The 12461-nt window shown below is 42.3% G+C and overlaps 1 protein-coding gene across 1 annotated transcript in view; it reads left to right on the top strand.

The window, feature by feature from the left end:
• Positions 1-12461, top strand: part of LOC137344501 (MAP kinase-activated protein kinase 2) — a 175754-nt gene that overhangs the window by 56098 nt on the left and 107195 nt on the right. The window lies entirely within an intron of this gene.

The raw sequence follows: 12461 nt of genomic DNA, 5'->3' as shown, positions 1-12461 counted from the left end.
GAGAGGAAACAGAGTAGTGGTGAACAGTTGTTTATCGGACTGGAGGAAGGTAAACAGTGGTGTTCCCCAAGGATCGGTACTAGGACCACTGCTTTTTGATATATATTAATGACTTGGACTTGGGTGTACAGGGCACAATTTCCAAATTTGCAGATGACAAACTTGGAAGTGTAGTAAACAGTGAGGAGGATAGTAATAGACTTTGAGGACAGACAGGCTGGTGGAATGGGTGGACACATGGAGATGAAATTTAACCCAGAGAAGTGCGAAGTGATACATTTTGGCAGGAAGAATGAGGAGAAGCAATATAAACTAAATGGTACAATTCTAAAGGGGATGCAGGAACAGAGAGATCTGGGGGTATGGGTGCACAAATCTTTGAAGGTGGCAGGACAGGTTGAGAAAACAATTAAAAAAGCATACGGGATCCTGCGCTTTATAAATAGAAGTATAGAGTACAAAAGCAAGGAAATTATGTTGAACCTTTATAAAACACTGGTTCAGCCATAGCTGAAGTATTGTGTCCAATTTTGGGCACTGCACTTTTGGAAGGATGTAAAGGCCTCAGAGAGGGTGCAGAAAAGACGATTCCAGGGATGAGGGACTTCAGTTAAATGGATAGACTGGAGAAGCTGGGGTTGTTCTCCTTTTAGAGCAGAGAAGGTTGAGAGGAGATTTGATCGAAGTGTTCAAAATCATGATGGGTTTAGATAAAGTAAATAAAGAGAAACTGTTTCCTTTGTCAGAAGGGTCGAGAAACAGAGGGCACAGATTTAAATTGATTGGTAAAAGAACCAAAGGCAACATGAGGAAAAACCTTTTTATGCAGTGAGTAGTTATGATCTGGAATGCGCGGCCTTAAAGGGTGGTGGAAGCAGATTCAATTGTAGCTTTCAAAAAGGAATTGGATAAAGGCTTGAAGGGAAAAAATTTGTAGGGCTACGGGTAATGGGACTAACTGGATTGCTCTTACAAAGAGTCGGCATAGGCCGAATGGCCGCCTTCTGTGCTGTAACCAGTCTATGTATTAAAACAGACTTTTAAAAAAAAAAGCATACAGAGGCATCACACTGCTTAGTGATCGTTTTCCTAGATTGCCATGAGTTCAAGCCTCACTGTAGCCTTTCATTTGAATCAGATGTCCATCATTAGGATACCTTTTGTTCACATTTGCCCAAACTGCTAGCTGCCTCCCCTGAGTATGGCGTTCAAACTTGGTGGCAATAGAGGGAAGGGAAAGGAAGAGGGAAGCTGATTGCTATTTTCACAATGCTCCTGTTCTCCCACTTATTGGGGTGGAGGGGAAAGAGTAAAATCTGTAAGACTTTTACAAAAGCTAATTTTGTAGGAATGGAGGTCAGTTACTTGTACATCATTCAGGGGTCCACAACACAATAATGCTCCCACATTGAGCCGTGCCAAAAAAAACTTTTTCAGGAATGTTCAACTAATTCAGTAGGTTTCTTTTGTTAGGACTTTCCAAACAGGCAAAAAGATAGACTGAAGCCTTAAAGCTGCAGTACCACACCATTTACTATCTTTCATCTCATTTTGCAAGGCCTCGTTCCCATGTTTTAAAAAGCCCAGACATGGTAACTCTCATCTGTGAATATAACATGCACAGATAAAATCCCAAATTATTTGTGAAGACAGCTAGTTAGACATCCTGCTGATTTAAGTGTCTGTTTTATTGTAATCTGTTCCCAAGAGTGAATAGTAGTGGCTTTACATAACACTCCTCCTGGCACTGAGCTTAATTACAGTATTTCTTCAAAGGAACAGTTGAGAAAGGCGGTATTTCTACAGCAAAGCCTGCCTGCTTGCAAAATATGAATGATGTGGAGATGCCGGTGATGGACTGGGGTGGACAAATGTAAGGAATCTTACAACACCAGGTTATAGTCCAACAGTTTTATTTGACTGTTGGACTATAACCTGGTGTTGTAAGATTCCTTGCAAAATATGAAGCCCAGGGAATCTGGTGACAGCTCGTTGCTGCTTCACAAAGCTTGTGCTCAGCAGTCACTGACACTGTTTACATACAGCACCGGTCTCTCTCTTTAAAAGGAAAATTACAGAGCAATGGGGTCTCTTTCTGTACATGTACAGTAAATTTCCTGCAGTACAAGGTTAAAACCTTTCCACAATGAGCTGTTCAACACAGCTGTTGTTAAGACATTCTGTGGTGTGCTAACTGCTCCAGACTGACTTGCCACATTGCGGAAAAATACCAGATAGTTAAGCATTTCCATTCGTGGACCTATGCAAGACAGCATGCTGTTGGTGAATGCTTTGATTATAAACCTGTCGCATTTTTTTAGAATAGATGGAGGTGTTGAATAATGGTCTAAGGAAGTCTCTTTTCAGGTCACATTGGGAATAGCACCATATTAAAAATTCATAATAAAAACATAAAATGCTTCACCTGTACTGAATATTTAGAAATCTTGGAGACATGGTCTAAGATTAAGACAATGTCCTAAACAGGGTGCAACGCTCGATTGATGCTCATCACCTGAATCCCATGATTAGATTAAAAACCATTCCTGCAGTCTACTGTTAGCATACGTTAGAAGTTGCTCATGGTGAGTCAGAGGATATGCTGAAGGGTGGTGGGAATTGTGACACTTTCAGGAATTGCAGGCTATGTACAAAACTTTTAATATAGTTGTGTAAGGGAGCACAATTTTGTGCCAGTAATTACTGTTATGCAGATGCCCCTATTAGTGTACTCCACGTCTTTGAACGATGATGCTCACACAAGAAGATTAATGATTGTTTTGTTGCAATTCAGGAGACTTCGTCATATATTGTAGCACATTAACACTTGGAATGGGCTTCTCATTTACCCCCTTCCATCTTGGGAATAACCATCCTTTAAGCAATGAAAGGATCCAACCGTCTGAACATTGCTTTGAACTTTTCTGACTAAAACTCAAATAGAGTTAAAACCAAAAGCGTCTCGTAATTGTAGTGGATTAGGACATGCTTATAATGATATGGATAACTGTTGCTTGAGTTCAAAAAGACACAACGGCCTGGCGTTTCCTCTGCATTTGCACCCAGATACACCCGAAATCTGGGCTCAAACTGATTATATGGCTTAAAAGATCCCGGAAATTTGGGTGTTACCTGCGTAACTACAAGACACCTCGATCTTTTACATCCGTCCATCAAACCCTCCATCCTACCGAATCTCTGCCCACAAAATTGGCCATGCCCCTGACTCTCAAATGCGAGTATCCTACAATTGCGCTTGTCCAGGGGTTTCTCAATATTGTGACCAGATTTTCAGGCGCAGCAGGAAACAGTCATTTTTCTGGTCTTTTAATTGCAATTTTTTGAGCATTTTTAAAACATTTATCCTCAGAGACCTGATCTGTATTTTCAGTTTCTTTGAATGGAGTTTTATGGCGAAGTATAAATCACAAAAATTGAAAAGCTTTCCCGATTGCACATTCTTAAACATGCTGTGCCTGATGTGCATGAATGATGGTTAAATGAATTGCAACTTAAATTTTAAGACTAAGAATAAATATACTGATGTGGGTTCGGCATTTCCTTGGGCCCTGATTGTTTATGCAGATTTATGCTAATTTTAAGTTTGTGCGTATTCTAATGAGATTGGGAGGATACTTGGGTGCAACTTGACATCGGCAAAATAAGCGCATTTTCAGGTCTAACTTTCGGGTTGCGTCCAAGGAGGAAACTCCAGACCAGCATCTTTTAGGCTTTTCATACAGGCAGTGTCAACTGGTTCCACTTGACTCATTCATAGTGGCTCTGCATAGTTGGATCTCCACATCAAAGGCATATGCAGGGTAGCGAAGACTCAAACTGTTGCTGAATTCTGTGATGTTTTTAGTCCTTAAACTAAAATGAGAGTGAATGTATGAGAAATTACGTTGCAGTGTATGCTTGGTTCAGATATATGTTCACCCAGTCTCTGCTGTATTCGTGATACACCAGCTGGAGTGATCATAAAGATTTCCAAAAGACCATCCCACGATACCCAGGTTTAAGTGGACCTCTGGGCTTCAGAGTTATTTAAAGGTCCCATTTTTTTCTGATGGGCTATTTATGGCAAGTGTGGAATTTGCAAGATGGCTTCAGTGACAACTGGCCAAATGACATCACCTGAATGAAAGGCTTGCAATGAACCACATGCTGCAAGAGTTTGGGCCAGTAACTTGAGCTTTCCGTAGGCTAGGGGCCAGGATGCACAGCTTATTCGATACGAAATATTTGAAGCTACACTTTTGAATATAAATGAACAGGACATATTCGTAGTGCAACCTCCTATGTTCTGGGTTTTGCCATTTTAATAGGAATGCCACATGTAAATTATAACTTGTTGTTGACACTTTTATGTCTACTTCATCTGCATCATCTCCTTCAGATGGCTGGCAGACATGGGCAGCACATCGAAGTCACTACCCCACTTAATCAGGGGCGCGGGAAGTGACTGTAATGAGTTGGTGCCCCATCCCACTGTCATTTTGAGCAGACTCAACAGTGATTACTCATTGTAGACATCATCCACGTTCATTGTATCTTATTGGTTCCATTTGCTTAAAGTAGAGACGGGAGAATACGTTTCAATTTCTGTAGGACAATGTTACCTTTATTTGCTGCATACCTACGCCTGGAGAGGAGACCTGCTATTTGCACCAAATCTGTATAGAAACAAGTGTTTGTTGTTAATGTGGATGTGTTGGGAAAGTGAAGAATCACTTCTCTTGGTTGTATGTGCATTTGGGAGTGTCTCACCAGCACTCTGGCAGTGTTCGTGTTGAAACACACCAAGTCCAACTGATAATGCACCTCGAAGGGAATTACAAGGAATAATCTAGAAATGTAGAAAACATAGAAAAAAGGAGCAAGAGTAGGCCATTCGGCCCTTCGGGCCTGCTCCGCCATTCAAAATGATCATGGCTGATCGTCTAACTCAGTACCCTGTTCCCACTTTTTCCCCATATCTCTTGATCCCTTTAGCATTAAGAAATATATCTATCTCCTTCTTCTTGAATACATCTAATGATTTGACCTCCACTGCCTTCTGTGGTAGAGAATTCCCACAGGTTCACCACCCTCTGAGTGAAGAAATTTCTCCTCATCTCTGTTCTAAATGGCATACCCCGTATCCTGAGACCGTGACTCCTGGTTCTGGACTCCCCAGCCATCGGGAACATCCTCCCTGCATCTAGTCTGTCTAGTCCTGTTAGAATTTTATATGTTTCGATGAGATCACCTCTCATTCTTCTAAACTCTAGTGAATATAGGCCTAGTCGACCCAATCTCTCCTCATATGTCAGTCCTGCCATCCCAGGAATCAGTCTAGTAAACCTTTGTTGCACTCCCTCCATGGCAGGGCCATCCTTCCTCAGATAAGGAGACCAAAACTGCACACAATACTCCAGATGGGGTCTCACCAAGGCCCTGTATAACTGCAGTAAGACATCCCTGCTCCTGTACTCAAATCCTCTTGCAATGAAGGCCAACATACCATTTGCCTTCCTAACTGCTGTACCTGAATGCTCGCTTTCAGCGACTGGTGTACAAGGACAGCCAGGTCTCGTTGCACCTCCCCTTTTCCCAATCTATCATCATTCAGATGATAATCTGCCTTTCAGTTTTTACAACCAAAGTGGACAACCTCACATTTATCCACGTTATACTGCATCTGCCATGTTCTTGTCCACTCACCCAACTTGTCTAAATCACATTGGAGCCTCTTTGCATCCTCCTCACAGCTCACATTTCACCCCAGCTTTGTGTCATCTGCAAACTTGGAAATGTTACATTTAGTTCCCTCATCCAAATCATTGATAAATATTGTGAATAGCTGGGGCCCAAGCACTGATCCCTGCGGTACCCCACTACTCTCCACTTGCTTGGATGAGTGCAGCGTCCACAACACTAAAGAAGCTCGACACCATCCAAGATAAAGCAGCCCGCTTGATTGGCACCCCATCCACCACCCTAAACATTCACCCCCTTCACCAACGGCGCACAGTGGCTGGAGTGTGTACCATCCACAGGATGCACTGCAGCAACTCGCCAAGGCTTCTTCGACAGCATCTCCCAAACCCGCGACCTCTACCACCTAGAAGGACAAGAGCAGCAGGCACATGGGAACAACACCACCTGCACATTCCCCTCCAAGTCACACACCATCGACTTGGAAATATATCGCTGTTCCTTCATCGTCGCTGGGTCAAAATCCTGGAACTCCCTTCCTAACAGCACAGTGGGAGAACCGTCACCACATGGACTGCAGTGGTTCAAGAAGGCGGCTCACCACCACCTTCTCAAGGGCAATTAGGGATGGGCAATAAACGCACACATCCCATGAACGAATAAAAAAAAAAGTCACTGCCTGCCACCCGGAAAAATACCCGTTTATTCCTACTCTCTGTTTCCTGTCTGTCAACCAATTCTCAATCCATGCCAGTATATTCACCCCAATCCCATGTGCTTTAATTTTGCACACTAACCTCTTGTGTGGGATCTTATCAAAAGCCTTCTGAAAATTCAAATACACCACATCCACTGGTTCTCCCCTATCTATTCTACTCCAGTAGATTTGTTAAGCATGATTTCCCTTTCATAAACCCATGCTGACTTTGTCCAATCCCGTTAATGCCCTCCAAGTGTTCTGTTATCACATCTTTTATAATAGACTCCAGCATTTTCCCCACTGCTGATATTAGGCTAACTGGTCTGAAATTCCCTGTTTTTTCTCCCTCCTTTTTTAAATAGTGGGGTTACATTTGCCACCCTCCAATCTGTAGGAACTGTTCCAGAGTCTATAGAATTTTGGAAGATGACCACCAATGCATCCACTATTTCCAGGGCCACTTCCTTTAGTACTCTGGGATGTAGATTATCAGGTGCAGGGGATTTATCAGCCTTTAGCCCCATTAATTTCCCTAGCATTTTTTTTACTAATACTGGTTTCCTTCAGTTCCTCCCTCTCACTAGACCCTTGGTTCCCTAACATTTCTGGCAAGTTATTTGTGTCCTCCTTTGTGAAGACAGAACCAAAGTATGTGTTTAATTGTTCTGCCATTTCTTCGTTCCCCATTATAATTTCCCCCATTTCTGACTATAAGGGACCTACATTTGTCTTCAGTTGACCCAGTTGTGATGTCCTTAACAATTAACGAAGTTCAGACATTTTGGCAATATCCTATGAAGCCCAAGATTAAATTAGTTCCTTCAGTGTCACTTCAGGTATTTGTTTTTGATATGTAGCGTTAATCAGCACATTGAAAGGCCAGTTAAGTGCCAGTTTGCCTTAGTGTTAACACTCCTGCCTCTGAGTCGGAAGACTGTGCGTTCAAGCTCCACTGCAGGATTTGAGTATGTAATCTAGGCTGCCACTTCAGTGCAGTACTTAGGATGAGAGAGACCTGCATTGTTGGAGGTGTCTTGCAGATTAATATGTTAAACTGAGGCCCCGTCCATCTGTTCAGGTGGATGCTAAAGATTCACTGCCGATATGCTAAGAAGTTCTACCAGTGTTCTGACTAACATTTATCCTTCTGCCAATAGCACCAAAATAGATTCATTGGTTATTTATCTCAATACTATCTGTGGGTCCATGCTCGGAGCAAATTGGCTGCTGTATTTGCCTCCATTAATAACAGTGACTACACTTCAACCTGTAGGCTGCGAAGCACTTTGGTACATCCTCAGGATGTAAAAGACATTATGCAAATTCAAGTTCTTTATGTGCAACAAAGGTATTTACTAATGTTGTAAACACTCCCTTAATATTTATGTTTAAAAGTAAACTGGTCTTATCACTACAATTTCAATCGTTCTTGTAGTGTTTAGTGTGTAGTCCTCTTTCCTACTTGGAACATCTCCACATCATGACTACTTGGAACAGTGTGTCTTTAAAATTATTTTCAGTGTTTTATAGCAATGTTCATCACTGATAGCTGAAACTACTACTGCAAACCAACAGAAGTATGTTAACTGTGTTTAAAGTCACAGACATTGAGTGCCCTGTGCACTTGTAATGTATTTATTGCTTAGACAATACTTGGGAGTGATTATACTTCAGTAATTTAGGGAGCGAAAAGGATGCTTTATATGTGTATAGAATAATAATGGCTACAATTACAAGGCAGTAACCTAACTGAAGAATTCAGGTGATTTATATAATGGCTAATCAAATTGAAAGAGCCAGGTGGTTTATCTACAGAATAATAGGTTCCTGCTGGGGAATAGGATTATAAGGAAGCATATAACGAAAGATTCATATGTTGTCATAAACTATAGTATAACTAGCACATGTATCTCAAGGTCAAATATTTCCTTGTAATTGTCTCCTAGTTTGGTTTGTATTTCTGTTTGTGCCAGCTGCTGTTGACACTGAAAGGACTGCCAGCACACTTTCTCTGTGAATGTGTTCAGTGTACCTGACCAACAGTTGGTTTGGGCAGAGGTGCACTGAGGGATGTTGGTACAGTTTAAATTAAGGCAAGGAATCATTTCAGGAGAAATGAAAATACTATTTTTAAAAACCAGTTTTTAAAAAAAAAATAGAGCCTCTTGTGTAACTGCCTGCAAAGTTTTAATACTTAAATAGGGATATTTTTAAACAAACTATATAACGAGAAGTGTGAAAAGTCCAGTTCTCCTTTCCTGATCAGGATGGGCCACACAACTTGTGACTGTCACTTATGCATTATTAGATCAGTGAAATATGAAGAATTGTTTGATATGTGACCATTTTACCCTCTAATCGTTTGTCGTCTTCAAGGAAAATCAGCGATGATAAAAGGACATTCAGCCCATCTAAGTTTATTCCTCTGGTACATCAACTCTCCTATCATGGCATGTGATTGTACTTTTGAGCATATTTATGATACAATTCAATCAATTGCCTAGTGTTTGATCAGACTAACACCTGGCCAATTCTGGTGGACCCTCTAAATATATGAACCCGCTTACCCACCTATAACAGCAAGGAGTATTTATATAAGTGGCTTAGAGTGGGACACCTACGACAGCAAAACATTAGATGTTGCAGGTATTACCATATTGCATCTCCACAGGCTGTAAACAACAAGGGCTGTTAGGATTTTTTTGGTCAATTTTCTCTCTTCCCTCCCCTTGTGGAAGGAGTGACTCTTTGCTGGGTATCTCATCCAAGTCATCTTAATTCATCTGTGAATCTATGTAAGGAATCTTACAACACCAGGTTATAGTCCAACAGTTTTATTTGAAAATCACAAGCTTTCGGAGATTATCTCCTTCGTCAGTTGAGTGAAAGGTTCTCAAATCGCATACATGCGATTTGAGAACCTTTCACTCACTCACCTGACGAAGGAGATAATCTCCGAAAGCTTGTGATTTTCAAATAAAACTGTTGGACTATAACCTGGTGTTGTAAGATTCCTTACATTTGTCCACCCCAGTCCATCACCGGCATCTCCACATCTGTGAATCTAGACAGTGAGTGTTGTCACGCTATTTGACCATAGATGTCACAGCTGACCCTTATCCTGTCCTCACCTTGTGTTCACACATGCGCCTCCAGCAGGGGCTGTTGATTACTGATCAGGAGCAGAACCTGTGGCTAGTTTTATTTTGTGTATTGTAGCAGCTTCACCACCGTGTCTGATATCGATGATGTGGAGATGCCGGTGATGGACTGGGCTGGACAAATGTAAGGAGTCTTACAACACCAGGTTATAGTCCAACAGCTTTATTTGAAATCACAAGCTTTAGGAGGCTTCCTCCTTCGTCAGGTGAGTGACCTGATGAAGGAGGAAGCCTCCGAAAGTTTGTGATTTCAAATAAAGCTGTTGGACTATAACCTGGTGTTGTAAGACTCCTTACATGCGTCTGATATCAGCTAACTGAACCTCGGACTTACTTGGTCTGTTTGCCTCAGTACCACGCTGGGTAGCATATTTGTCCGCTGACCTTTGTAGTGGTGCAGATTTGGTAATTTTTAATAGTTGATGCTCAAATCTGTACCACATTTATCCTGAAATAAAGTTTATGCTGCAAACTGAGTTTTGAAAGTTTGGTAGGGTTGATCAGTTTGAAGAAGTGCTACAAAGTTGTTCGGTTTTTTTTTGTTACTGGCTTTAAATATCTTGTTTAAAGGAAGTGAATTTATATTTCAGTTACTGGAAAGGGAAGTTCCAAATGGATTTGGAACACTTAGTTTAGTTCTATTTTTGACTTCTTGCCTCCTGAACAGAAGAGAAACTTTTTTTACTTAACAGATTTAATCCGAGCAAGATGCTCTCTGTAGTGATGGATAATTAAGACAAATGCATGTTTAAACTTGTATTCTTTTTAACCTCTTTTTCTCCCAGCTTTTGTGCACTTTCATTCAGTGCAATTTTGTACCAGGAGTTAGACGTTATAAACTTTACAATGGTACTGCGTTCTCCGCTCATTTATTTGCGCGTTTGTCCAGTTAGAGACAAACACTTCCAATTTTTGACGTGCTCCAGTTTGCAATTAGTGTGAATAATCTTTAGTTTCTCCCCTTGTGCCCTTTCTGAGCTCATCTTGTCTATGACTCCCACCTCCTGCTTTCTTGACCCCCATCCCCAACAAACTGCTGACCATCCAACTTCCATTCTTGGCCCCCAAACTAGCTGATATTGTAAACGGGGGGTTCCCTCTCCTTAGGTAATGTTTCGCTCCCTTTGAAAACTGCCGTTATCACCCCCCCCCCCACCCTCAAAAATCCCATTTTCGACCCCTCTGTCCTTGCAAACCACCGCCTCGTCTCCAACCTCCCTTTCCTCTCGAGTCCTTAAATGTTGTTGTCGTCTCCCAAATCCGTACCCATCATTCCCACACCTCCATGTTTGAATCACTCCAATCAGGTTTCTACTCCTACCACAAAAATGAAACTGACCTAATCAAAACCACAAATGACATCCTCTGACTGTGACCATGGTGCACTATCCCCCCTCGTCGTTCCCCGCCTCTCTGCATTCTTCGATTATACCATCCACCTCCAAAGCCTATCCTCTATTTTCCAGTTCAGTGGGACTGCCCTTGTTTGGTTGCACTGTTGCCTATCCGATCATAGCCAGAGCATCTTTATCAATAGCTTCTCTTCCCACCCCTGCATCGTTACCTCTGGAGACCCCCAAAAATCTGTCCTTGGCTTCCTCCACTTCCTCATCTACATGCTGCCCCTCAGCAACATCATCCGAAGAAATGGTGTCAGGTTCCACATGTACACTGGTGACGTCCAGCTCCCACATGTACACTGGTGACGCCCAGCTCTACCTTTCCCTACCCCTCCGCCACCTCTATTTGTCGGCTTGCTTTGCAGACATTTGTCCTGGGTGACCTGCAGTTTCCTCCAGTTAAACATTAGGAAGACCAAAGCCAAAGCTAAAAACTCCGTACACTCACTTCCAATTTCATCTCCTTTCCCGGTCACTCTCTCAGATTGGACCAGACTGTTTGTAAATTTGGTATTCTATTTGACCGCGAGTTGAGCTTCCGACACCATAATCCTCTCCATCGCAAAGGCCATCTACTTCCACCTCTAACATCACCCACTTCCGCCCCTGCCTCAGGCCGATTGCTGCTGAAACCCTCATCCACACCCTTTGTCACGTCCTTTCTCCAGTATTCCAGTGCTCTCCTGGCTGGTCTCCCATCCTCCATGTTCCAGAAACTTCAGATCCAAAACTTTGCTGCCTGTATCCTGTCCTGCACTAAGACCCGTTCACTCCTTACCCTTTGCTCGATGACCTACATTGGCTCCTGGTCCTCCAACTCCTCAAATTTAAAATTCTCATGCTCGAGTTCAAATCCATTCATGGCCTTGTCCCTCTCTAACTCTGTAACTTCCTCCAGCCCTACAATGCCGCCTCTTTTCCCCCTCCCCCCCCCAAGAACACTGTGTCCTCTAACTCTCACCTCTTATGCATCCCCTGTTTCCTTCGCCCTACCACTGGCCTTCAGCTGTCTAGGCACTAAGCTCTGGAATTCCCTCCCTAAACCCCTCTGTCTCTTCATCTCTCTCTCTCTCTCTCTTTCTCTCCTGAGTTGTAAAAATAACACCCAGCAGGGCAATTATAGATTCTAGGCTTCCAATTGTGGATTGTGTATGGAGCATATGAAATATAACCCTGCTGGTTATAGATTGAGGTCATGAATTACAGAACCTTATTGGCATAACAATAAAGCATATTGCCAAGTGCAATTATTTTTTTCCCCCTAAATAATGTATCGGTACCAATGACAACACTGAACATCGTCTTGTACAACAATGCATTTTCCTACCCCATCCCATTAAAAGGTATTCTAACGTCTAATGTAGAATGGAATACTTTTTCAGTTTCTCTGATTAAACTGTAAATCAGTTAGTTTTTAATCCTAGCACTTCGAGGAGGACCGCAGATGTCCTCCATCCGTAGATTATATCTTGCCACCTCTTCTGAAGAAAGCCTAGCCGC

This window comes from Heptranchias perlo, chromosome 27 (assembly GCF_035084215.1).
Source record: "Heptranchias perlo isolate sHepPer1 chromosome 27, sHepPer1.hap1, whole genome shotgun sequence".
In the NCBI taxonomy this organism is placed as follows: domain Eukaryota; kingdom Metazoa; phylum Chordata; class Chondrichthyes; order Hexanchiformes; family Hexanchidae; genus Heptranchias; species Heptranchias perlo.
This window is presented reverse-complemented; position numbering and strand designations above follow the sequence as displayed.